The sequence below is a fragment of the Ambystoma mexicanum genome, chromosome 1p (assembly GCF_040938575.1).
Source record: "Ambystoma mexicanum isolate Mex_15411 chromosome 1p, UKY_AmexF1_1, whole genome shotgun sequence".
In the NCBI taxonomy this organism is placed as follows: domain Eukaryota; kingdom Metazoa; phylum Chordata; class Amphibia; order Caudata; family Ambystomatidae; genus Ambystoma; species Ambystoma mexicanum.
In genome coordinates this window covers 3,344,608-3,370,807 of record NC_090921.1, presented here as the reverse complement: position 1 = coordinate 3,370,807, position 26,200 = coordinate 3,344,608, and the positions used below count along the sequence as shown (strand labels likewise).

General features: G+C 48.2%; 4 non-coding genes across 4 annotated transcripts; all 4 read right to left on the bottom strand.

Annotated features, from left to right (window-relative positions):
* Positions 1 to 3,290: 3,290 nt before the first annotated feature.
* Positions 3,291 to 3,364, bottom strand: TRNAI-AAU (transfer RNA isoleucine (anticodon AAU)). The gene has a single exon. It is a non-coding gene; the product is annotated as a tRNA-Ile (tRNA).
* Positions 3,365 to 13,950: 10,586 nt separating this feature from the next.
* TRNAI-AAU (transfer RNA isoleucine (anticodon AAU)) lies at positions 13,951 to 14,024 on the bottom strand. The gene has a single exon. It is a non-coding gene; the product is annotated as a tRNA-Ile (tRNA).
* A 3,263-nt stretch (positions 14,025 to 17,287) lies between these two features.
* TRNAI-AAU (transfer RNA isoleucine (anticodon AAU)) lies at positions 17,288 to 17,361 on the bottom strand. Its single transcript has one exon. It is a non-coding gene; the product is annotated as a tRNA-Ile (tRNA).
* Positions 17,362 to 24,379: 7,018 nt separating this feature from the next.
* Positions 24,380 to 24,453, bottom strand: TRNAI-AAU (transfer RNA isoleucine (anticodon AAU)). The gene has a single exon. It is a non-coding gene; the product is annotated as a tRNA-Ile (tRNA).
* Between the last annotated feature and the right edge of the window lie 1,747 nt (positions 24,454 to 26,200).

Here is a 26,200-nt window from a genome sequence, read left to right as displayed (position 1 = left end):
GGGCCAGTTACAACCACTTTTGGGAAGGCTTACTGCTGCCACGGACTGCTGCCATTATAGACTCCACGCTCGAGGCTACATTATGAGGGGCAGCTGTCCTGGCCAAGCCTCAATGCCTAATGACTATAGAGTTGCTCCATATATAATACTAGTCCAATTTAGGTATTTTGCACCACAAAGTTATTTGCCACTTGGCTTACTTATGGCAACCTATTCTAAAGTCACTTCCAAGGTGACTCTAAGCAGTGCTTTAAGTGGGATTAGAAATTGAGGGGGGCTCTCGTTAGGGGGCGTGGCCTAGGCATGGGTGTGCTTAGTCCACGCCCCCATCAAGAACCCCCCTCACCTAAGAGTTGGGGGCTGCTAAAAGAAGCAGAGCTGGGATGCACTGGCATTATTACCTTTAATGCGCACAGCCCCTCCTTTTAAACAAAAGAAGCGGCTAAGCGGAGCAAAGGTGTGACCCCAGAATGCCACAGCACACACCCAGCAGGCAGCCTTTTCATTCAAGGAGCCACATGCTGCAATGCTTTACCACAGGCTCCTTGAATGAAAGTGATGCCTGCTGCTGATGGCTCTGTACTCTGAAACAGGAGGAGGTCTGAACTGCCCAGCTTGCCTTTTGTTTCTGAGTAAATAGCCATCAGCCAGCGTGAGTAGCGCAGGGGCTTCATGCTGGGTGATGGCTATTTACTCAGAAACAAAAGGAGGCCTGGCAGTCCAGCCCTCCTCCTGTTTCAGAGTACAGAGCCACCAGGCAGCCCGCACTGGACGGTTGCACCTGCTGCTTGCAGGTGACAGCACTTCAGTTTAGAAAAAAAGAAAAGGCAATTACTTTTTTTCTAATCCGTAGTGCTGACACCTGCACGCAGCTTGTGTAACCGTGCAGCCGCTGCACGGGCGGCCTCAGGTGTCAGCATGGCTGGGTCTAGTCGGGGGTGAGTCCCCGGCAGGGCCCCGGCTTAGGAGCCTTTTCTGGAGACTGCCGGATCTCGGCCCATGCTAGCCCCAGCCCACTTAAAGCTCTGCCTCTAAGTATCAAAGACTGATGATGCTCCTTGAAATGTCTTTTTTCCGGGAAGTCACTTCTGTCCGTGTATCTCACCAGGAACTGGATGTGTTGCCTGCAGGTTACATATAGATTGCTGTGGTAGGTGCATTAACCCACTAGGCGAGCTTATCAGGTGTCAAACCTGGGACTTGCAAGACACACATGCACACAAACACATGCTGCAAAAAACTGGACTTCCTCTGAGGCATCAGGTTGAATGTTGGTGCATGTCCCTTCCTTCATCTAGTATTACTTCCATTGGCCGATGGCAACCATTTTCCACCCCAATGTTGAGGATATTTAGTTTCACAAAGAGAGATTAATCATTGGGGGTGCGAGGCATGTAAAATCTGGCCCAGCATTAAGTCTTTGTCTTCACCCTGGGGCGTATGTTGATATGGGCAGATGTGTCTCCTGCCACTGTACCCGGGGACGTCAGTTGGGGGTTGCTAGAGGTCGCATCTGCGACCTCTGAGGTCTCCCTTGCGACATCTGTGTTCTCCCTTGCAACCTCTTGAAAAAAGTTCTCTTTTTTTGTTTTTTTGGGGGGGGTTTGTAATGCAAGCTCCTAGGCTGTGGCCAGCACCATGTAGCTCTTTACTTCTGGAGTGGCTGGCTTTCTTGTTCAGGGCCGTTAAAAAAAATAAGAACAATAAGAACAGGAGTGCCAAAAGTCTAACACTTTCAGCACTGACCCTAAATAAGAAAGAATAGGAATACCAAATAATGTGTCTTTCTGGAATGCTATACAATAATTGCTAGACTCATTAAAGGTTTATTTCAGGCACACTTCAGGGGGTGAGTCACTGATTTAGTCTGTTCTTAAACGCCTCAACTCAGCCTTTCATCTTTCTGAGGTCGATAAATGAGTACCAACACATGTTGGGTGATATTGGGTGTATATTTTTACAATATAAAGCGCTTAAGCGTAAGTGCTATATAATAACACATCATTATCATTTGGTCATGGACTTCTGCTTGCATTCACAGTAATTTGGGAATATGGGCCTATACACTCTGATCTTAACAATACATATGGCGATCCATTCTTGTATGAAATGTACATCACATTATGTACATCACACTATAGTGATATTGTAACCATATTTTTCGTGGTGTACAATGCTATGTGATGCCACTTGCTGTTTCGTCAACGGGTGAAAGGTTGTGTTCCATCGCTTCCTGCGATATCACTTCAGGGTGGGGTCAAATGACATCACTTCCTGTGATGTCATCAGGGGGTCAAGGGTCGTGTGATGTCACTTCCGCTACCCCTGGCATTTTGGTGAAATGACGTCCCTTTGGGGTTGCTGCCTGTTAATGATTGCTTAAACACTCTCTCCTCTCAAAGCTGTGAGATTTGTTGTGCTCTTGCTTACTCCCCATTCCAAGCCGCTTCTACCCCGCCGTACTGAGCATCGTTGCGCAGTCATGCCTCCTGCCTGCAACATTTTCAGTGGAGTGGGTGACAGCCCTGTTATCATTTGCCAGATGCCTTCTCCGTTTACAGGAATTCTAATCAATTGCCTTTGCACTCACACATTTGCCGGGCATGGTTATCATTTGCACAGGTAATCAATCAGTTGCCATTCTTTGGCAATGACTGCCCAGGTCCCATAGCATTTGCCAGGATCAGAAGCTGGGCACGGCTAAGTGGGGCAGGGATGCTGCTGATAGGATATCCCAGCAGGTCCTCGACCTATTCCAAACAATGAGACCTTGTAGAGGATACCAAGAGGAAAGATTGGTACACAGCGATTTGATTGATGGGGGGCCTGCAAAAAAGGGGGGATTCTCAGGGGGTGTCCAAAGTTTAAGTTACCCATGGCGGGCCAGAGGGGTGCTGTGCTGCGATGTTGGGCCCATCTCCTCCCCGCAGGGTGATCCGACTCCCACAATTCAGAAGCCAGAAGACTCCTGAGATGTCAGCACACTGCAAACTTGGAGTGATGTTATCAATTTGGGACTGGCGGGAAATACCTGTGCTGCCACCGCCGGCTAAGAAGAGGAGGACCACGGATAGACTGCCTTCTTGCAGTCCTTTTGCTACAGCACTAGGACATGTAGTCATTTCAGGAGCCAAAGAACTGTTTTTGGCATTAGCCAGAGGACGTCTTTGCTTATGTTGTGCTATTACTCAGAATTCCACATCGGCTTATTATTTTACAGATTTCATATTCGTCCAATGAGAGTTCTTCATTCATGACGCTCCAATTTTAAAAGGAAACCTAAAAAGGTGTGGCCAGTACGGGGATCGAACCCGCGACCTTGGCGTTATTAGCACCACGCTCTAACCAACTGAGGTAACCGGCCATTAATACTCGCGGTCACAGCAACAGCTACTAGCAGCCGCTGTCAGCAGAAAAATGTTCTTAGTACATTCCTATTGAGCCCTTAGCGCCTACAGTCAGCACATGGGAAGGCGACTTGCAGCCCATGAGACGCGCCTGACAAGATGGAGCAGGTGACATCTAGACCATTCTTTGGCATGCACTGGATAAGAGCATTTGCACAAGATGTCGTCTTTGGGCCAGTTACAACCACTTTTGGGAAGGCTTACTGCTGCCACGGACTGCTGCCATTATAGACTCCACGCTCGAGGCTACATTATGAGGGGCAGCTGTCCTGGCCAAGCCTCAATGCCTAATGACTATAGAGTTGCTCCATATATAATACTAGTCCAATTTAGGTATTTTGCACCACAAAGTTATTTGCCACTTGGCTTACTTATGGCAACCTATTCTAAAGTCACTTCCAAGGTGACTCTAAGCAGTGCTTTAAGTGGGATTAGAAATTGAGGGGGGCTCTCGTTATGGGGCGTGGCCTAGGCATGGGTGTGCTTAGTCCACGCCCCCATCAAGAACCCCCCTCACCTAAGAGTTGGGGGCTGCTAAAAGAAGCAGAGCTGGGATGCACTGGCATTATTACCTTTAATGCGCACAGCCCCTCCTTTTAAACAAAAGAAGCGGCTAAGCGGAGCAAAGGTGTGACCCCAGATTGCCACAGCACACACCCAGCAGGCAGCCTTTTCATTCAAGGAGCCACATGCTGCAATGCTTTACCACAGGCTCCTTGAATGAAAGTGATGCCTGCTGCTGATGGCTCTGTACTCTGAAACAGGAGGAGGTCTGAACTGCCCAGCTTGCCTTTTGTTTCTGAGTAAATAGCCATCAGCCAGCGTGAGTAGCACAGGGGCTTCATGCTGGGTGATGGCTATTTACTCAGAAACAAAAGGAGGCCTGGCAGTCCAGCCCTCCTCCTGTTTCAGAGTACAGAGCCACCAGGCAGCCCGCACTGGACGGTTGCACCTGCTGCTTGCAGGTGACAGCACTTCGGTTTAGAAAAAAAGAAAAGGCAATTACTTTTTTTCTAATCCGTAGTGCTGACACCTGCACGCAGCTTGTGTAACCGTGCAGCCGCTGCACGGGCGGCCTCAGGTGTCAGCATGGCTGGGTCTAGTCGGGGGTGAGTCCCCGGCAGGGCCCCGGCTTAGGAGCCTTTTCTGGAGACTGCCGGATCTCGGCCCATGCTAGCCCCAGCCCACTTAAAGCTCTGCCTCTAAGTATCAAAGACTGATGATGCTCCTTGAAATGTCTTTTTTCCGGGAAGTCACTTCAGTCTGTGTATCTCACCAGGAACTGGATGTGTTGCCTGCAGGTTACATATAGATTGCTGTGGTAGGTGCATTAACCCACTAGGCGAGCTTATCAGGTGTCAAACCTGGGACTTGCAAGACACACATGCACACAAACACATGCTGCAAAAAACTGGACTTCCTCTGAGGCATCAGGTTGAATGTTGGTGCATGTCCCTTCCTTCATCTAGTATTACTTCCATTGGCCGATGGCAACCATTTTCCACCCCAATGTTGAGGATATGTAGTTTCACAAAGAGAGATTAATCATTGGGGGTGCGAGGCATGTAAAATCTGGCCCAGCATTAAGTCTTTGTCTTCACCCTGGGGCGTATGTTGATATGGGCAGAGATGTCTCCTGCCACTGTACCCGGGGACGTCAGTTGGGGGTTGCTAGAGGTCGCATCTGCGACCTCTGAGGTCTCCCTTGCGACATCTGTGTTCTCCCTTGCAACCTCTTGAAAAAAGTTCTCTTTTTTGTTTTTTTGGGGGGGTTTTGTAATGCAAGCTCCTAGGCTGTGGCCAGCACCATGTAGCTCTTTACTTCTGGAGTGGCTGGCTTTCTTGTTCAGGGCCGTTAAAAAAAATAAGAACAATAAGAACAGGAGTGCCAAAAGTCTAACACTTTCAGCACTGACCCTAAATAAGAAAGAATAGGAATACCAAATAATGTGTCTTTCTGGAATGCTATACAATAATTGCTAGACTCATTAAAGGTTTATTTCAGGCACACTTCAGGGGGTGAGTCACTGATTTAGTCTGTTCTTAAACGCCTCAACTCAGCCTTTCATCTTTCTGAGGTCGATAAATGAGTACCAACACATGTTGGGTGATATTGGGTGTATATTTTTACAATATAAAGCGCTTAAGCGTAAGTGCTATATAATAACACATCATTATCATTTGGTCATGGACTTCTGCTTGCATTCACAGTAATTTGGGAATATGGGCCTATACACTCTGATCTTAACAATACATATGGCGATCCATTCTTGTATGAAATGTACATCACATTATGTACATCACACTATAGTGATATTGTAACCATATTTTTCGTGGTGTACAATGCTATGTGATGCCACTTCGTGTTTCGTCAACGGGTGAAAGGTTGTGTTCCATCGCTTCCTGCGATATCACTTCAGGGTGGGGTCAAATGACATCACTTCCTGTGATGTCATCAGGGGGTCAAGGGTCGTGTGATGTCACTTCCGCTACCCCTGGCATTTTGGTGAAATGACGTCCCTTTGGGGTTGCTGCCTGTTAATGATTGCTTAAACACTCTCTCCTCTCAAAGCTGTGAGATTTGTTGTGCTCTTGCTTACTCCCCATTCCAAGCCGCTTCTACCCCGCCGTACTGAGCATCGTTGCGCAGTCATGCCTCCTGCCTGCAACATTTTCAGTTGAGTGGGTGACAGCCCTGTTATCATTTGCCAGATGCCTTCTCCATTTACAGGAATTCTAATCAATTGCCTTTGCACTCACACATTTGCCGGGCATGGTTATCATTTGCACAGGTAATCAATCAGTTGCCATTCTTTGGCAATGACTGCCCAGGTCCCATAGCATTTGCCAGGATCAGAAGCTGGGCACGGCTAAGTGGGGCAGGGATGCTGCTGATAGGATATCCCAGCAGGTCCTCGACCTATTCCAAACAATGAGACCTTGTAGAGGATACCAAGAGGAAAGATTGGTACACAGCGATTTGATTGATGGGGGGCCTGCAAAAAAGGGGGGATTCTCAGGGGGTGTCCAAAGTTTAAGTTACCCATGGCGGGCCAGAGGGGTGCTGTGCTGCGATGTTGGGCCCATCTCCTCCCCGCAGGGTGATCCGACTCCCACAATTCAGAAGCCAGAAGACTCCTGAGATGTCAGCACACTGCAAACTTGGAGTGATGTTATCAATTTGGGACTGGCGGGAAATACCTGTGCTGCCACCGCCGGCTAAGAAGAGGAGGACCACGGATAGACTGCCTTTTTGCAGTCCTTTTGCTACAGCACTAGGACATGTAGTCATTTCAGGAGCCAAAGAACTGTTTTTGGCATTAGCCAGAGGACGTCTTTGCTTATATTGTGCTATTACTCAGAATTTCACATGGGCTTATTATTTTACAGATTTCATATTCGTCCAATGAGAGTTCTTCATTCATGACGCTCCAATTTTAAAAGGAAACTTAAAAAGGTGTGGCCAGTACGCGACCTTGGCGTTATTAGCACCACGCTCTAACCAACTGAGCTAACCGGCCATTAATACTCACGTGCACAGCAACAGCTACTAGCAGCTGCTGTCAGCAGAACAATGTTCTTAGTACATTTCTATTGAGCCCTTAGCGCCTGCGGTCAGCACATGGGAAGGCGACTTGCAGCCCATGAGACGCGCCTGACAAGATGGAGCAGGTGACATCTAGGCCATTCTTTGGCATGCACTGGATAAGAGCATTTGCACAAGATGTCGTCTTTGGGCTAGTTACAACCACTTTTGGGAAGGTTTACTGCTGCCACGGACTGCTGCCATTATAGACTCCACGCTCGAGGCTACATTATGAGGGGCAGCTGTCCTGGCCAAGCCTCAATGCCTAATGACTATAGAGTTGCTCCATATATAATACTAGTGCAATTTAGGTATTTTGCACCACAAAGTTATTTGCCACTTGGCTTACTTATGGCAACCTATTCTAAAGTCACTTCCAAGGTGACTCTAAGCAGTGCTTTAAGTGGGATTAGAAATTGAGGGGGGCTCTCGTTAGGGGGTGTGGCCTAGGCATGGGTGTGCTTAGTCCACGCCCCCATCAAGAGCCCCCCTCGCCTAAGAGGTGAGGGTTGCTAAAAGAAGCAGAGCTGGGGTGCACTGGCATTATTACCTTTAATGCGCCCAACCCCTCCTTTTAAACAAAAGAAGCGGCTAAGCGGAGCAAAGGTGTGACACCAGTATGCCACAGCTCACACCCAGCAGGCAGCCTTTTCATTCAAGGAGCCACATGCTGCAATGCTTTACCACAGGCTCCTTGAATGAAAGTGATGCCTGCTGCTGATGGCTCTGTACTCTGAAACAGGAGGAGGTCTGAACTGCCCAGCTCGCCTTTTGTTTCTGAGTAAATAGCCATCAGCCAGCGTGAGTAGCGCAGGGGCTTCATGCTGGGTGATGGCTATTTACTCAGAAACAAAAGGAGGCCTGGCAGTCCAGCCCTCCTCCTGTTTCAGAGTACAGAGCCACCAGGCAGCCTGCACTGGACGGTTGCACCTGCTGCTTGCAGGTGACAGCACTTCGGTTTAGAAAAAAAGAAAAGGCAATTACTTTTTTTCTAAACCGTAGTGCTGACACCTGCAGGCAGCTTGTGTAACCGTGCAGCCGCTGCACGGGCAGCCTCAGGTGTCAGCATGGCTGGGGCTAGTCGGGGGTGAGTCCCCGGCAGGGCCCCGGCTTAGGAGCTTTTTCTGGAGACTGCCGGGGCTCGGCCCATGCTAGCCCCAGCCCACTTAAAGCTCTGACTCTAAGTATCAAAGACTGATGATGCTCCTTGAAATGTCTTTTTCCGGGAAGTCACTTCTGTCCTTGTATCTCACCAGGAACTGGATGTGTTGCCTGCAGGTTACATATAGATTGCTGTGGTAGGTGCATTAACCCACTAGGCGAGCTTATCAGGTTTCAAACCTGGGACTTGCAAGACACACATGCGCACAAACACATGCTGCAAAAAACGGGACTTCCTCTGAGGCATCAGGTTGAATGTTGGTGCATGTCCCTTCCTTCATCTAGTATTACTTCCATTGGCCAATGGCAACCATTTTCCACCCCAATATTGAGGATATTTAGTTTCACAAAGAGAGAATAATCATTGGAGGTGCGAGGCATGTAAAATCTGGCCCAGCATTAAGTCTTTGTCTTCACCCTGGGGCGTATATTGATATGGGCAGAGATGTCTCCTGCCACTGTACCCGGGGACGTCAGTTGGGGGTCACCAGAGGTCGCATCTGCGACCTTTGAGGTCTCCCTTGCGACATCTGTGTTCTCCCTTGCAACCTCTTGAAAAAAGTTCTCTTTTTTTGTTTTTTTGGGGGGGTTTTGTAATGCAAGCTCCTAGGCTGTGGCCAGCACCATGTAGCTCTTTACTTCTGGAGTGGCTGGCTTTCTTGTTCAGGGCCGTTAAAAAAAATAAGAAAAATAAGAACAGGAGTGCCAAAAGTCTAACACTTTCAGCACTGACCCTAAATTAGAAAGAATAGGAATACCAAATAATGTGTCTTTCTGGAATGCTATACAATCATTGCTAGACTCATTAAAGGTTTATTTCAGGCACACTTCAGGGGGTGAGTCACTGATTTAGTCTGTTCTTAAACGCCTCAACTCAGCCTTTCATCTTTCTGAGGTCGATAAATGAGTACCAACACATGTTGGGTGATATTGGGTGTATATTTTTACTATATAAAGCGCTTAAGCGTAAGTGCTATATAATAACACATCATTATCATTTGGTCATGGACTTCTGCTTGCATTCACAGTAATTTGGGAATATGGGCCTATACACTCTGATCTTAACAATACATATGGCGATCCATTCTTGTATGAAATGTACATCACATTATGTACATCACACTATAGTGATATTGTAACCATATTTTTCGTGGTGTACAGTGCTATGTGATGCCACTGCCTGTTTCGTCAATGGGTGAAAGGTTGTGTTCCATCGCTTCCTGCGATATCACTTCAGGGTGGGGTCAAATGACATCACTTCCTGTGATGTCATCAGGGGGTCAAGGGTCGTGTGATGTCACTTCCGCTACCCCTGGCATTTTGGTGAAATGACGTCCCTTTGGGGTTGCTGCCTGTTAATGATTGTTTAAACACTCACTCTCTGCTCTCAAAGCTGTGAGATTTGTTGTGCTCTTGCTTACTCCCATTCCAAGCCGCTTCTACCCCGCCGTACTGAGCATCGTTGCGCAGTCATGCCTCCTGCCTGCAACATTTTCAGTTGAGTGGGTGACAACCCTGTTATCATTTGCCAGATACCTACTCCATTTACAGGAATTCTAATCAATTGCCTTTGCACTCACACATTTTCCGGGCATGGTTATCATTTGCACAGGCAATCAATCAGTTGCCATTCTTTGGCAATGACTGCCCAGGTCCCATAGCATTTGCCAGGATCAGAAGCTGGGCACGGCTAAGTGGGGCAGGGATGCTGCTGATAGGATATCCCAGCAGGTCCTTGACCTATTCCAAACAATGAGACCTTGTAGAGGAAACCAAGAGGAAAGATTGGTACACAGCGATTTGTTTGATGGGGGGCCTGCAAAAAAGGGGGGATGCCCAGGGGGTGTCCAAAGTTTAAGTTACCCATGGCGGGCCAGAGTGGTACTGTGCTGCGATGTTGGGCCCATCTCCTCCCCGCAGGGTGATCCGACTCCCACAATTCAGAAGCCAGAAGACTCCTGAGATGTCAGCACACTGCAAAGTTGGAGTGATGTTATCAATTTGGGACTGGAGGGAAATACCTGTGCTGCCACCACAGGCTAAGAAGAGGAGGACCACGGATAGACTGCCTTCTTGCAGCCCTTTTGCTACAGCACTAGGACATGTAGTCATTTCAGGAGCCAAAGAACTGTTTTTGGCATTAGCCAGAGGAATTCTTTGCTTATATTGTGCTATTACTCAGAATTCCACATCGGCTTATTATTTTACAGATTTCATATTCGTCCAATGAGAGTTCTTCATTCATGAAGCTACAGGTGGCGTTATTAGCACCACGCTCTAACCAACTGAGCTAACCGGCCATTAATACTCACGTACAAAGCAACAGCTACTAGCAGCTGCTGTCAGCAGAACAATGTTCTTAGTACATTCCCATTGAGCCCTTAGCGCCTGCGGTCAGCACATGGGAAGGCGACTTGCAGCCCATGAGACGCGCCTGACAAGATGGAGCAGGTGACATCTAGGCCATACTTTGGCATGCACTGGATAAGAGCATTTGCACAAGATGTCGTCTTTGGGCCAGTTACAACCACTTTTGGGAAGGCTTACTGCTGCCACGGACTGCTGCCATTATAGACTCCACGCTCGAGGCTACATTATGAGGGGCAGCTGTCCTGTCCAAGCCTCAATGCCTAATGACTATAGAGTTGCTCCATATATAATACTAGTCCAATTTAGGTATTTTGCACCACAAAGTTATTTGCCACTTGGCTTACTTATGGCAACCTATTCTAAAGTCACTTCCAAGGTGACTCTAAGCAGTGCTTTAAGTGGGATTAGAAATTGAGGGGGGCTCTCGTTAGGGGGCGTGGCCTAGGCATGGGTGTGCTTAGTCCACGCCCCCATCAAGAACCCCCCTCACCTAAGAGTTGGGGGCTGCTAAAAGAAGCAGAGCTGGGATGCACTGGCATTATTACCTTTAATGCGCACAGCCCCTCCTTTTAAACAAAAGCGGAGCAAAGGTGTGACCCCAGAATGCCACAGCACACACCCAGCAGGCAGCCTTTTCATTCAAGGAGCCACATGCTGCAATGCTTTACCACAGGCTCCTTGAATGAAAGTGATGCCTGCTGCTGATGGCTCTGTACTCTGAAACAGGAGGAGGTCTGAACTGCCCAGCTTGCCTTTTGTTTCTGAGTAAATAGCCATCAGCCAGCGTGAGTAGCGCAGGGGCTTCATGCTGGGTGATGGCTATTTACTCAGAAACAAAAGGAGGCCTGGCAGTCCAGCCCTCCTCCTGTTTCAGAGTACAGAGCCACCAGGCAGCCCGCACTGGACGGTTGCACCTGCTGCTTGCAGGTGACAGCACTTCTGTTTAGAAAAAAAGAAAAGGCAATTACTTTTTTTCTAATCCGTAGTGCTGACACCTGCACGCAGCTTGTGTAACCGTGCAGCCGCTGCACGGGCGGCCTCAGGTGTCAGCATGGCTGGGTCTAGTCGGGGGTGAGTCCCCGGCAGGGCCCCGGCTTAGGAGCCTTTTCTGGAGACTGCCGGATCTCGGCCCATGCTAGCCCCAGCCCACTTAAAGCTCTGCCTCTAAGTATCAAAGACTGATGATGCTCCTTGAAATGTCTTTTTTCCGGGAAGTCACTTCTGTCCGTGTATCTCACCAGGAACTGGATGTGTTGCCTGCAGGTTACATATAGATTGCTGTGGTAGGTGCATTAACCCACTAGGCGAGTTTATCAGGTGTCAAACCTGGGACTTGCAAGACACACATGCACACAAACACATGCTGCAAAAAACTGGACTTCCTCTGAGGCATCAGGTTGAATGTTGGTGCATGTCCCTTCCTTCATCTAGTATTACTTCCATTGGCCGATGGCAACCATTTTCCACCCCAATGTTGAGGATATTTAGTTTCACAAAGAGAGATTAATCATTGGGGGTGCGAGGCATGTAAAATCTGGCCCAGCATTAAGTCTTTGTCTTCACCCTGGGGCGTATGTTGATATGGGCAGAGATGTCTCCTGCCACTGTACCCGGGGACGTCAGTTGGGGGTTGCTAGAGGTCGCATCTGCGACCTCTGAGGTCTCCCTTGCGACATCTGTGTTCTCCCTTGCAACCTCTTGAAAAAAGTTCTCTTTTTTTGTTTTTTTGGGGGGGGTTTGTAATGCAAGCTCCTAGGCTGTGGCCAGCACCATGTAGCTCTTTACTTCTGGAGTGGCTGGCTTTCTTGTTCAGGGCCGTTAAAAAAAATAAGAACAATAAGAACAGGAGTGCCAAAAGTCTAACACTTTCAGCACTGACCCTAAATAAGAAAGAATAGGAATACCAAATAATGTGTCTTTCTGGAATGCTATACAATAATTGCTAGACTCATTAAAGGTTTATTTCAGGCACACTTCAGGGGGTGAGTCACTGATTTAGTCTGTTCTTAAACGCCTCAACTCAGCCTTTCATCTTTCTGAGGTCGATAAATGAGTACCAACACATGTTGGGTGATATTGGGTGTATATTTTTACAATATAAAGCGCTTAAGCGTAAGTGCTATATAATAACACATCATTATCATTTGGTCATGGACTTCTGCTTGCATTCACAGTAATTTGGGAATATGGGCCTATACACTCTGATCTTAACAATACATATGGCGATCCATTCTCGTATGAAATGTACATCACATTATGTACATCACACTATAGTGATATTGTAACCATATTTTTCGTGGTGTACAATGCTATGTGATGCCACTTGCTGTTTCGTCAACGGGTGAAAGGTTGTGTTCCATCGCTTCCTGCGATATCACTTCAGGGTGGGGTCAAATGACATCACTTCCTGTGATGTCATCAGGGGGTCAAGGGTCGTGTGATGTCACTTCCGCTACCCCTGGCATTTTGGTGAAATGACGTCCCTTTGGGGTTGCTGCCTGTTAATGATTGTTTAAACACTCACTCTCTGCTCTCAAAGCTGTGAGATTTGTTGTGCTCTTGCTTACTCCCATTCCAAGCCGCTTCTACCCCGCCGTACTGAGCATCGTTGCGCAGTCATGCCTCCTGCCTGCAACATTTTCAGTTGAGTGGGTGACAGCCCTGTTATCATTTGCCAGATGCCTTCTCCATTTACAGGAATTGTAATCAATTGCCTTTGCACTCACACATTTGCCGGGCATGGTTATCATTTGCACAGGTAATCAATCAGTTGCCATTCTTTGGCAATGACTGCCCAGGTCCCATAGCATTTGCCAGGATCAGAAGCTGGGCACGGCTAAGTGGGGCAGGGATGCTGCTGATAGGATATCCCAGCAGGTCCTTGTCCTATTCCAAATATTGAGACCTTGTAGAGGAAACCAGGAGGAAAGATTGGTACACAGCGATTTGATTGATGGGGGACCTGCAAAAAAGGGGGGATCCTCAGGGGGTGTCCAAAGTTTAAGTTACCCATGGCTGGCCAGAGGGGTGCTGTGCTGCGATGTTGGGCCCATCTCCTCCCCGCAGGGTGATCCGACTCCCACAATTCAGAAGCCAGAAGACTCCTGAGATGTCAGCACACTGCAAACTTGGAGTGATGTTATCAATTTGGGACTGGCGGGAAATACCTGTGCTGCCACCGCCGGCTAAGAAGAGGAGGACCACGGATAGACTGCCTTCTTGCAGTCCTTTTGCTACAGCACTAGGACATGTAGTCATTTCAGGAGCCAAAGAACTGTTTTTGGCATTAGCCAGAGGACGTCTTTGCTTATATTGTGCTATTACTCAGAATTCCACATCGGCTTATTATTTTACAGATTTCATATTCGTCCAATGAGAGTTCTTCATTCATGACGCTCCAATTTTAAAAGGAAACTTAAAACGGTGTGGCCAGTACGGGGATCGAACCCACGACCTTGGCGTTATTAGCACCACGCTCTAACCAACTGAGCTAACCGGCCATTAATACTCACGGCCACAGCAACAGCTACTAGAAGCCGCTGTCAGCAGAAAAATGTTCTTAGTACATACCTATTGAGCCCTTAGCGCCTACAGTCAGCACATGGGAAGGCGACTTGCAGCCCATGAGACGCGCCTGACAAGATGGAGCAGGTGACATCTAGACCATTCTTTGGCATGCACTGGATAAGAGCATTTGCACAAGATGTCGTCTTTGGGCCAGTTACAACCACTTTTGGGAAGGCTTACTGCTGCCACGGACTGCTGCCATTATAGACTCCACGCTCGAGGCTACATTATGAGGGGCAGCTGTCCTGGCCAAGCCTCAATGCCTAATGACTATAGAGTTGCTCCATATATAATACTAGTGCAATTTAGGTATTTTGCACCACAAAGTTATTTGCCACTTGGCTTACTTATGGCAACCTATTCTAAAGTCACTTCCAAGGTGACTCTAAGCAGTGCTTTAAGTGGGATTAGAAATTGAGGGGGGCTCTCGTTAGGGGGTGTGGCCTAGGCATGGGTGTGCTTAGTCCACGCCCCCATCAAGAGCCCCCCTCGCCTAAGAGGTGAGGGTTGCTAAAAGAAGCAGAGCTGGGGTGCACTGGCATTATTACCTTTAATGCGCCCAACCCCTCCTTTTAAACAAAAGAAGCGGCTAAGCGGAGCAAAGGTGTGACACCAGTATGCCACAGCTCACACCCAGCAGGCAGCCTTTTCATTCAAGGAGCCACATGCTGCAATGCTTTACCACAGGCTCCTTGAATGAAAGTGATGCCTGCTGCTGATGGCTCTGTACTCTGAAACAGGAGGAGGTCTGAACTGCCCAGCTCGCCTTTTGTTTCTGAGTAAATAGCCATCAGCCAGCGTGAGTAGCACAGGGGCTTCATGCTGGGTGATGGCTATTTACTCAGAAACAAAAGGAGGCCTGGCAGTCCAGCCCTCCTCCTGTTTCAGAGTACAGAGCCACCAGGCAGCCTGCACTGGACGGTTGCACCTGCTGCTTGCAGGTGACAGCACTTCGGTTTAGAAAAAAAGAAAAGGCAATTACTTTTTTTCTAAACCGTAGTGCTGACACCTGCAGGCAGCTTGTGTAACCGTGCAGCCGCTGCACGGGCAGCCTCAGGTGTCAGCATGGCTGGGGCTAGTCGGGGGTGAGTCCCCGGCAGGGCCCCGGCTTAGGAGCTTTTTCTGGAGACTGCCGGGGCTCGGCCCATGCTAGCCCCAGCCCACTTAAAGCTCTGACTCTAAGTATCAAAGACTGATGATGCTCCTTGAAATGTCTTTTTCCGGGAAGTCACTTCTGTCCTTGTATCTCACCAGGAACTGGATGTGTTGCCTGCAGGTTACATATAGATTGCTGTGGTAGGTGCATTAACCCACTAGGCGAGCTTATCAGGTTTCAAACCTGGGACTTGCAAGACACACATGCACACAAACACATGCTGCAAAAAACGGGACTTCCTCTGAGGCATCAGGTTGAATGTTGGTGCATGTCCCTTCCTTCATCTAGTATTACTTCCATTGGCCAATGGCAACCATTTTCCACCTCAATATTGAGGATATTTAGTTTCACAAAGAGAGAATAATCATTGGAGGTGCGAGGCATGTAAAATCTGGCCCAGCATTAAGTCTTTGTCTTCACCCTGGGGCGTATATTGATATGGGCAGAGATGTCTCCTGCCACTGTACCCGGGGACGTCAGTTGGGGGTTGCTAGAGGTCGCATCTGCGACCTCTGAGGTCTCCCTTGCGACATCTGTGTTCTCCCTTGCAACCTCTTGAAAAAAGTTCTCTTTTTTTGTTTTTTTGGGGGGGTTTTGTAATGCAAGCTCCTAGGCTGTGGCCAGCACCATGTAGCTCTTTACTTCTGGAGTGGCTGGTTTTCATGTTCAGGGCCGTTAAAAAAAATAAGAACAATAAGAACAGGAGTGCCAAAAGTCTAACACTTTCAGCACTGACCCTAAATAAGAAAGAATAGGAATACCAAATAATGTGTCTTTCTGGAATGCTATACAATAATTGCTAGACTCATTAAAGGTTTATTTCAGGCACACTTCAGGGGGTGAGTCACTGATTTAGTCTGTTCTTAAACGCCTCAACTCAGCCTTTCATCTTTCTGAGGTCGATAAATGAGTACCAACACATGTTGGGTGATATTGGGTGTATATTTTTACAATATAAAGCGCTTAAGCGTAAGTGCTATATAATAACACATCATTATCATTTGGTCATGGACATCACTTCCTGTGATGTCATCAGGGGGTCAAGGGTCGTGTGATGTCACTTCCGCTACCCCTGGCAATTTGGTGAAATGACGTCCCTTTGGGGTTGCTGCCTGTTAATGATTGTTTAAACACTCACTCTCTGCTCTCAAAGCTGTGAGATTTGTTGTGCTCTTGCTTACTCCCATTCCAAGCCGCTTCTACCCCGCCGTACTGAGCATCGTTGCGCAGTCATGCCTCCTGCCTGCAACATTTTCAGTTGAGTGGGTGACAGCCCTGTTATCATTTGCCAGATGCCTTCTCCATTTACAGGAATTGTAATCAATTGCCTTTGCACTCACACATTTGCCGGGCATGGTTATCATTTGCACAGGTAATCAATCAGTTGCCATTCTTTGGCAATGACTGCCCAGGTCCCATAGCATTTGCCAGGATCAGAAGCTGGGCACGGCTAAGTGGGGCAGGGATGCTGCTGATAGGATATCCCAGCAGGTCCTTGTCCTATTCCAAACATTGAGACCTTGTAGAGGAAACCAAGAGGAAAGATTGGTACACAGCGATTTGATTGATGGGGGACCTGCAAAAAAGGGGGGATCCTCAGGGGGTGTCCAAAGTTTAAGTTACCCATGGCTGGCCAGAGGGGTGCTGTGCTGCGATGTTGGGCCCATCTCCTCCCCGCAGGGTGATCCGACTCCCACAATTAAGAAGCCAGAAGACTCCTGAGATGTCAGCACACTGCAAAGTTGGAGTGATGTTATCAATTTGGGACTGGCGGGAAATACCTGTGCTGCCACCGCCGGCTAAGAAGAGGAGGACCACGGATAGACTGCCTTCTTGCAGTCCTTTTGCTACAGCACTAGGACATGTAGTCATTTCAGGAGCCAAAGAACTGTTTTTGGCATTAGCCAGAGGACGTCTTTGCTTATATTGTGCTATTACTCAGAATTCCACATCGGCTTATTATTTTACAGATTTCATATTCGTCCAATGAGAGTTCTTCATTCATGACGCTCCAATTTTAAAAGGAAACTTAAAAAGGTGTGGCCAGTACGGGGATCGAACCCGCGACCTTGGCGTTATTAGCACCACGCTCTAACCAACTGAGCTAACCGGCCATTAATACTCACGGTCACAGCAACAGCTACTAGCATCCGCTGTCAGCAGAAAAATGTTCTTAGTACATACCTATTGAGCCCTTAGCGCCTACAGTCAGCACATGGGAAGGCGACTTGCAGCCCATGAGACGCGCCTGACAAGATGGAGCAGGTGACATCTAGACCATTCTTTGGCATGCACTGGATAAGAGCATTTGCACAAGATGTCGTCTTTGGGCCAGTTACAACCACTTTTGGGAAGGCTTACTGCTGCCACGGACTGCTGCCATTATAGACTCCACGCTCGAGGCTACATTATGAGGGGCAGCTGTCCTGGCCAAGCCTCAATGCCTAATGACTATAGAGTTGCTCCATATATAATACTAGTCCAATTTAGGTATTTTGCACCACAAAGTTATTTGCCACTTGGTTTACTTATGGCAACCTATTCTAAAGTCACTTCCAAGGTGACTCTAAGCAGTGCTTTAAGTGGGATTAGAAATTGAGGGGGGCTCTCGTTAGGGGGTGTGGCCTAGGCATGGGTGTGCTTAGTCCACGCCCCCATCAAGAGCCCCCCTCGCCTAAGAGGTGAGGGTTGCTAAAAGAAGCAGAGCTGGGGTGCACTGGCATTATTACCTTTAATGCGCCCAACCCCTCCTTTTAAACAAAAGAAGCGGCTAAGCGGAGCAAAGGTGTGACACCAGTATGCCACAGCTCACACCCAGCAGGCAGCCTTTTCATTCAAGGAGCCACATGCTGCAATGCTTTACCACAGGCTCCTTGAATGAAAGTGATGCCTGCTGCTGATGGCTCTGTACTCTGAAACAGGAGGAGGTCTGAACTGCCCAGCTCGCCTTTTGTTTCTGAGTAAATAGCCATCAGCCAGCGTGAGTAGCGCAGGGGCTTCATGCTGGGTGATGGCTATTTACTCAGAAACAAAAGGAGGCCTGGCAGTCCAGCCCTCCTCCTGTTTCAGAGTACAGAGCCACCAGGCAGCCTGCACTGGACGGTTGCACCTGCTGCTTGCAGGTGACAGCACTTCGGTTTAGAAAAAAAGAAAAGGCAATTACTTTTTTTCTAAACCGTAGTGCTGACACCTGCAGGCAGCTTGTGTAACCGTGCAGCCGCTGCACGGGCAGCCTCAGGTGTCAGCATGGCTGGGGCTAGTCGGGGGTGAGTCCCCGGCAGGGCCCCGGCTTAGGAGCCTTTTCTGGAGACTGCCGGATCTCGGCCCATGCTAGCCCCAGCCCACTTAAAGCTCTGACTCTAAGTATCAAAGACTGATGATGCTCCTTGAAATGTCTTTTTCCGGGAAGTCACTTCTGTCCTTGTATCTCACCAGGAACTGGATGTGTTGCCTGCAGGTTACATATAGATTGCTGTGGTAGGTGCATTAACCCACTAGGCGAGCTTATCAGGTTTCAAACCTGGGACTTGCAAGACACACATGCGCACAAACACATGCTGCAAAAAACGGGACTTCCTCTGAGGCATCAGGTTGAATGTTGGTGCATGTCCCTTCCTTCATCTAGTATTACTTCCATTGGCCAATTGCAACCATTTTCCACCCCAATATTGAGGATATTTAGTTTCACAAAGAGAGAATAATCATTGGAGGTGCGAGGCATGTAAAATCTGGCCCAGCATTAAGTCTTTGTCTTCACCCTGGGGCGTATATTGATATGGGCAGAGATGTCTCCTGCCACTGTACCCGGGGACGTCAGTTGGGGGTCACCAGAGGTCGCATCTGCGACCTTTGAGGTCTCCCTTGCGACATCTGTGTTCTCCCTTGCAACCTCTTGAAAAAAGTTCTCTTTTTTTGTTTTTTTGGGGGGGTTTTGTAATGCAAGCTCCTAGGCTGTGGCCAGCACCATGTAGCTCTTTACTTCTGGAGTGGCTGGCTTTCTTGTTCAGGGCCGTTAAAAAAAATAAGAAAAATAAGAACAGGAGTGCCAAAAGTCTAACACTTTCAGCACTGACCCTAAATTAGAAAGAATAGGAATACCAAATAATGTGTCTTTCTGGAATGCTATACAATCATTGCTAGACTCATTAAAGGTTTATTTCAGGCACACTTCAGGGGGTGAGTCACTGATTTAGTCTGTTCTTAAACGCCTCAACTCAGCCTTTCATCTTTCTGAGGTCGATAAATGAGTACCAACACATGTTGGGTGATATTGGGTGTATATTTTTACTATATAAAGCGCTTAAGCGTAAGTGCTATATAATAACACATCATTATCATTTGGTCATGGACTTCTGCTTGCATTCACAGTAATTTGGGAATATGGGCCTATACACTCTGATCTTAACAATACATATGGCGATCCATTCTTGTATGAAATGTACATCACATTATGTACATCACACTATAGTGATATTGTAACCATATTTTTCGTGGTGTACAGTGCTATGTGATGCCACTGCCTGTTTCGTCAACGGGTGAAAGGTTGTGTTCCATCGCTTCCTGCGATATCACTTCAGGGTGGGGTCAAATGACATCACTTCCTGTGATGTCATCAGGGGGTCAAGGGTCGTGTGATGTCACTTCCGCTACCCCTGGCATTTTGGTGAAATGACGTCCCTTTGGGGTTGCTGCCTGTTAATGATTGTTTAAACACTCACTCTCTGCTCTCAAAGCTGTGAGATTTGTTGTGCTCTTGCTTACTCCCATTCCAAGCCGCTTCTACCCCGCCGTACTGAGCATCGTTGCGCAGTCATGCCTCCTGCCTGCAACATTTTCAGTTGAGTGGGTGACAACCCTGTTATCATTTGCCAGATACCTACTCCATTTACAGGAATTCTAATCAATTGCCTTTGCACTCACACATTTGCCGGGCATGGTTATCATTTGCACAGGTAATCAATCAGTTGCCATTCTTTGGCAATGACTGCCCAGGTCCCATAGCATTTGCCAGGATCAGAAGCTGGGCACGGCTAAGTGGGGCAGGGATGCTGCTGATAGGATATCCCAGCAGGTCCTTGACCTATTCCAAACAATGAGACCTTGTAGAGGAAACCAAGAGGAAAGATTGGTACACAGCGATTTGTTTGATGGGGGGCCTGCAAAAAAGGGGGGATGCCCAGGGGGTGTCCAAAGTTTAAGTTACCCATGGCGGGCCAGAGTGGTACTGTGCTGCGATGTTGGGCCCATCTCCTCCCCGCAGGGTGATCCGACTCCCACAATTCAGAAGCCAGAAGACTCCTGAGATGTCAGCACACTGCAAAGTTGGAGTGATGTTATCAATTTGGGACTGGAGGGAAATACCTGTGCTGCCACCACAGGCTAAGAAGAGGAGGACCACGGATAGACTGCCTTCTTGCAGCCCTTTTGCTACAGCACTAGGACATGTAGTCATTTCAGGAGCCAAAGAACTGTTTTTGGCATTAGCCAGAGGAATTCTTTGCTTATATTGTGCTATTACTCAGAATTCCACATCGGCTTATTATTTTACAGATTTCATATTCGTCCAATGAGAGTTCTTCATTCATGAAGCTACAGGTGGCGTTATTAGCACCACGCTCTAACCAACTGAGCTAACCGGCCATTAATACTCACGTACAAAGCAACAGCTACTAGCAGCTGCTGTCAGCAGAACAATGTTCTTAGTACATTCCCATTGAGCCCTTAGCGCCTGCGGTCAGCACATGGGAAGGCGACTTGCAGCCCATGAGACGCGCCTGACAAGATGGAGCAGGTGACATCTAGGCCATACTTTGGCATGCACTGGATAAGAGCATTTGCACAAGATGTCGTCTTTGGGCCAGTTACAACCACTTTTGGGAAGGCTTACTGCTGCCACGGACTGCTGCCATTATAGACTCCACGCTCGAGGCTACATTATGAGGGGCAGCTGTCCTGTCCAAGCCTCAATGCCTAATGACTATAGAGTTGCTCCATATATAATACTAGTCCAATTTAGGTATTTTGCACCACAAAGTTATTTGCCACTTGGCTTACTTATGGCAACCTATTCTAAAGTCACTTCCAAGGTGACTCTAAGCAGTGCTTTAAGTGGGATTAGAAATTGAGGGGGGCTCTCGTTAGGGGGCGTGGCCTAGGCATGGGTGTGCTTAGTCCACGCCCCCATCAAGAACCCCCCTCACCTAAGAGTTGGGGGCTGCTAAAAGAAGCAGAGCTGGGATGCACTGGCATTATTACCTTTAATGCGCACAGCCCCTCCTTTTAAACAAAAGCGGAGCAAAGGTGTGACCCCAGAATGCCACAGCACACACCCAGCAGGCAGCCTTTTCATTCAAGGAGCCACATGCTGCAATGCTTTACCACAGGCTCCTTGAATGAAAGTGATGCCTGCTGCTGATGGCTCTGTACTCTGAAACAGGAGGAGGTCTGAACTGCCCAGCTTGCCTTTTGTTTCTGAGTAAATAGCCATCAGCCAGCGTGAGTAGCGCAGGGGCTTCATGCTGGGTGATGGCTATTTACTCAGAAACAAAAGGAGGCCTGGCAGTCCAGCCCTCCTCCTGTTTCAGAGTACAGAGCCACCAGGCAGCCCGCACTGGACGGTTGCACCTGCTGCTTGCAGGTGACAGCACTTCAGTTTAGAAAAAAAGAAAAGGCAATTACTTTTTTTCTAATCCGTAGTGCTGACACCTGCACGCAGCTTGTGTAACCGTGCAGCCGCTGCACGGGCGGCCTCAGGTGTCAGCATGGCTGGGTCTAGTCGGGGGTGAGTCCCCGGCAGGGCCCCGGCTTAGGAGCCTTTTCTGGAGACTGCCGGATCTCGGCCCATGCTAGCCCCAGCCCACTTAAAGCTCTGCCTCTAAGTATCAAAGACTGATGATGCTCCTTGAAATGTCTTTTTTCCGGGAAGTCACTTCTGTCCGTGTATCTCACCAGGAACTGGATGTGTTGCCTGCAGGTTACATATAGATTGCTGTGGTAGGTGCATTAACCCACTAGGCGAGCTTATCAGGTGTCAAACCTGGGACTTGCAAGACACACATGCACACAAACACATGCTGCAAAAACTGGACTTCCTCTGAGGCATCAGGTTGAATGTTGGTGCATGTCCCTTCCTTCATCTAGTATTACTTCCATTGGCCGATGGCAACCATTTTCCACCCCAATGTTGAGGATATTTAGTTTCACAAAGAGAGATTAGTCATTGGGGGTGCGAGGCATGTAAAATCTGGCCCAGCATTAAGTCTTTGTCTTCACCCTGGGGCGTATGTTGATATGGGCAGAGATGTCTCCTGCCACTGTACCCAGGGACGTCAGTTGGGGGTTGCTAGAGGTCGCATCTCCGACCTCTGAGGTCTCCCTTGCGACATCTGTGTTCTCCCTTGCAACCTCTTGAAAAAAGTTCTCTTTTTTTGTTTTTTTAGGGGGGTTTTGTAATGCAAGCTCCTAGGCTGTGGCCAGCACCATGTAGCTCTTTACTTCTGGAGTGGCTGGCTTTCTTGTTCAGGGCCGTTAAAAAAAATAAGAACAATAAGAACAGGAGTGCCAAACGTCTAACACTTTCAGCACTGACCCTAAATAAGAAAGAATAGGAATACCAAATAATGTGTCTTTCTGGAATGCTATACAATAATTGCTAGACTCATTAAAGGTTTATTTCAGGCACACTTCAGGGGGTGAGTCACTGATTTAGTCTGTTCTTAAACGCCTCAACTCAGCCTTTCATCTTTCTGAGGTCGATAAATGAGTACCAACACATGTTGGGTGATATTGGGTGTATATTTTTACAATATAAAGCGCTTAAGCGTAAGTGCTATATAATAACACATCATTATCATTTGGTCATGGACTTCTGCTTGCATTCACAGTAATTTGGGAATATGGGCCTATACACTCTGATCTTAACAATACATATGGCGATCCATTCTTGTATGAAATGTACATCACATTATGTACATCACACTATAGTGATATTGTAACCATATTTTTCGTGGTGTACAATGCTATGTGATGCCACTTCGTGTTTCGTCAACGGGTGAAAGGTTGTGTTCCATCGCTTCCTGCGATATCACTTCAGGGTGGGGTCAAATGACATCACTTCCTGTGATGTCATCAGGGGGTCAAGGGTCGTGTGATGTCACTTCCGCTACCCCTGGCATTTTGGTGAAATGACGTCCCTTTGGTGTTGCTGCCTGTTAATGATTGCTTAAACACTCTCTCCTCTCAAAGCTGGGAGATTTGTTGTGCTCTTGCTTACTCCCCATTCCAAGCCGCTTCTACCCCGCCGTACTGAGCATCGTTGCGCAGTCATGCCTCCTGCCTGCAACATTTTCAGTTGAGTGGGTGACAGCCCTGTTATCACTTGCCAGATGCCTTCTCCATTTACAGGAATTCTAATCAATTGCCTTTGCACTCACACATTTGCCGGGCATGGTTATCATTTGCACAGGTAATCAATCAGTTGCCATTCTTTGGCAATGACTGCCCAGGTCCCATAGCATTTGCCGGGATCAGAAGCTGGGCACGGCTAAGTGGGGCAGGGATGCTGCTGATAGGATATCCCAGCAGGTCCTCGACCTATTCCAAACAATGAGACCTTGTAGAGGATACCAAGAGGAAAGATTGGTACACAGCGATTTGATTGATGGGGAGCCTGCAAAAAAGGGGGGATTCTCAGGGGGTGTCCAAAGTTTAAGTTACCCATGGCGGGCCAGAGGGGTGCTGTGCTGCGATGTTGGGCCCATCTCCTCCCCGCAGGGTGATCCGACTCCCACAATTCAGAAGCCAGAAGACTCCTGAGATGTCAGCACACTGCAAACTTGGAGTGATGTTATCAATTTGGGACTGGTGGGAAATACCTGTGCTGCCACCGCCGGCTAAGAAGAGGAGGACCACGGATAGACTGCCTTCTTGCAGTCCTTTTGCTACAGCACTAGGACATGTAGTCATTTCAGGAGCCAAAGAACTGTTTTTGGCATTAGCCAGAGGACGTCTTTGCTTATATTGTGCTATTACTCAGAATTCCACATCGGCTTATTATTTTACAGATTTCATATTCGTCCAATGAGAGTTCTTCATTCATGACGCTCCAATTTTAAAAGGAAACCTAAAAAGGTGTGGCCAGTACGGGGATCGAACCCGCGACCTTGGCGTTATTAGCACCACGCTCTAACCAACTGAGCTAACCAGCCATTAATACTCGCGGTCACAGCAACAGCTACTAGCAGCCGCTGTCAGCAGAAAAATGTTCTTAGTACATTCCTATTGAGCCCTTAGCGCCTACAGTCAGCACATGGGAAGGCGACTTGCAGCCCATGAGACGCGCCTGACAAGATGGAGCAGGTGACATCTAGACCATTCTTTGGCATGCACTGGATAAGAGCATTTGCACAAGATGTCGTCTTTGGGCCAGTTGCAACCACTTTTGGGAAGGCTTACTGCTGCCACGGACTGCTGCCATTATAGACTCCACGCTCGAGGCTACATTATGAGGGGCAGCTGTCCTGGCCAAGCCTCAATGCCTAATGACTATAGAGTTGCTCCATATATAATACTAGTCCAATTTAGGTATTTTGCACCACAAAGTTATTTGCCACTTGGCTTACTTATGGCAACCTATTCTAAAGTCACTTCCAAGGTGACTCTAAGCAGTGCTTTAAGTGGGATTAGAAATTGAGGGGGGCTCTCGTTAGGGGGCGTGGCCTAGGCATGGGTGTGCTTAGTCCACGCCCCCATCAAGAACCCCCCTCACCTAAGAGTTGGGGGCTGCTAAAAGAAGCAGAGCTGGGATGCACTGGCATTATTACCTTTAATGCGCGCAGCCCCTCCTTTTAAACAAAAGAAGCGGCTAAGCGGAGCAAAGGTGTGACCCCAGAATGCCACAGCACACACCCAGCAGGCAGCCTTTTCATTCAAGGAGCCACATGCTGCAATGCTTTACCACAGGCTCCTTGAATGAAAGTGATGCCTGCTGCTGATGGCTCTGTACTCTGAAACAGGAGGAGGTCTGAACTGCCCAGCTTGCCTTTTGTTTCTGAGTAAATAGCCATCAGCCAGCGTGAGTAGCGCAGGGGCTTCATGCTGGGTGATGGCTATTTACTCAGAAACAAAAGGAGGCCTGGCAGTCCAGCCCTCCTCCTGTTTCAGAGTACAGAGCCACCAGGCAGCCCGCACTGGACGGTTGCACCTGCTGCTTGCAGGTGACAGCACTTCTGTTTAGAAAAAAAGAAAAGGCAATTACTTTTTTTCTAATCCGTAGTGCTGACACCTGCACGCAGCTTGTGTAACCGTGCAGCCGCTGCACGGGCGGCCTCAGGTGTCAGCATGGCTGGGTCTAGTCGGGGGTGAGTCCCCGGCAGGGCCCCGGCTTAGGAGCCTTTTCTGGAGACTGCCGGATCTCGGCCCATGCTAGCCCCAGCCCACTTAAAGCTCTGCCTCTAAGTATCAAAGACTGATGATGCTCCTTGAAATGTCTTTTTTCCGGGAAGTCACTTCTGTCCGTGTATCTCACCAGGAACTGGATGTGTTGCCTGCAGGTTACATATAGATTGCTGTGGTAGGTGCATTAACCCACTAGGCGAGCTTATCAGGTGTCAAACCTGGGACTTGCAAGACACACATGCACACAAACACATGCTGCAAAAAACTGGACTTCCTCTGAGGCATCAGGTTGAATGTTGGTGCATGTCCCTTCCTTCATCTAGTATTACTTCCATTGGCCGATGGCAACCATTTTCCACCCCAATGTTGAGGATATTTAGTTTCACAAAGAGAGATTAATCATTGGGGGTGCGAGGCATGTAAAATCTGGCCCAGCATTAAGTCTTTGTCTTCACCCTGGGGCGTATGTTGATATGGGCAGAGATGTCTCCTGCCACTGTACCCGGGGACGTCAGTTGGGGGTTGCTAGAGGTCGCATCTGCGACCTCTGAGGTCTCC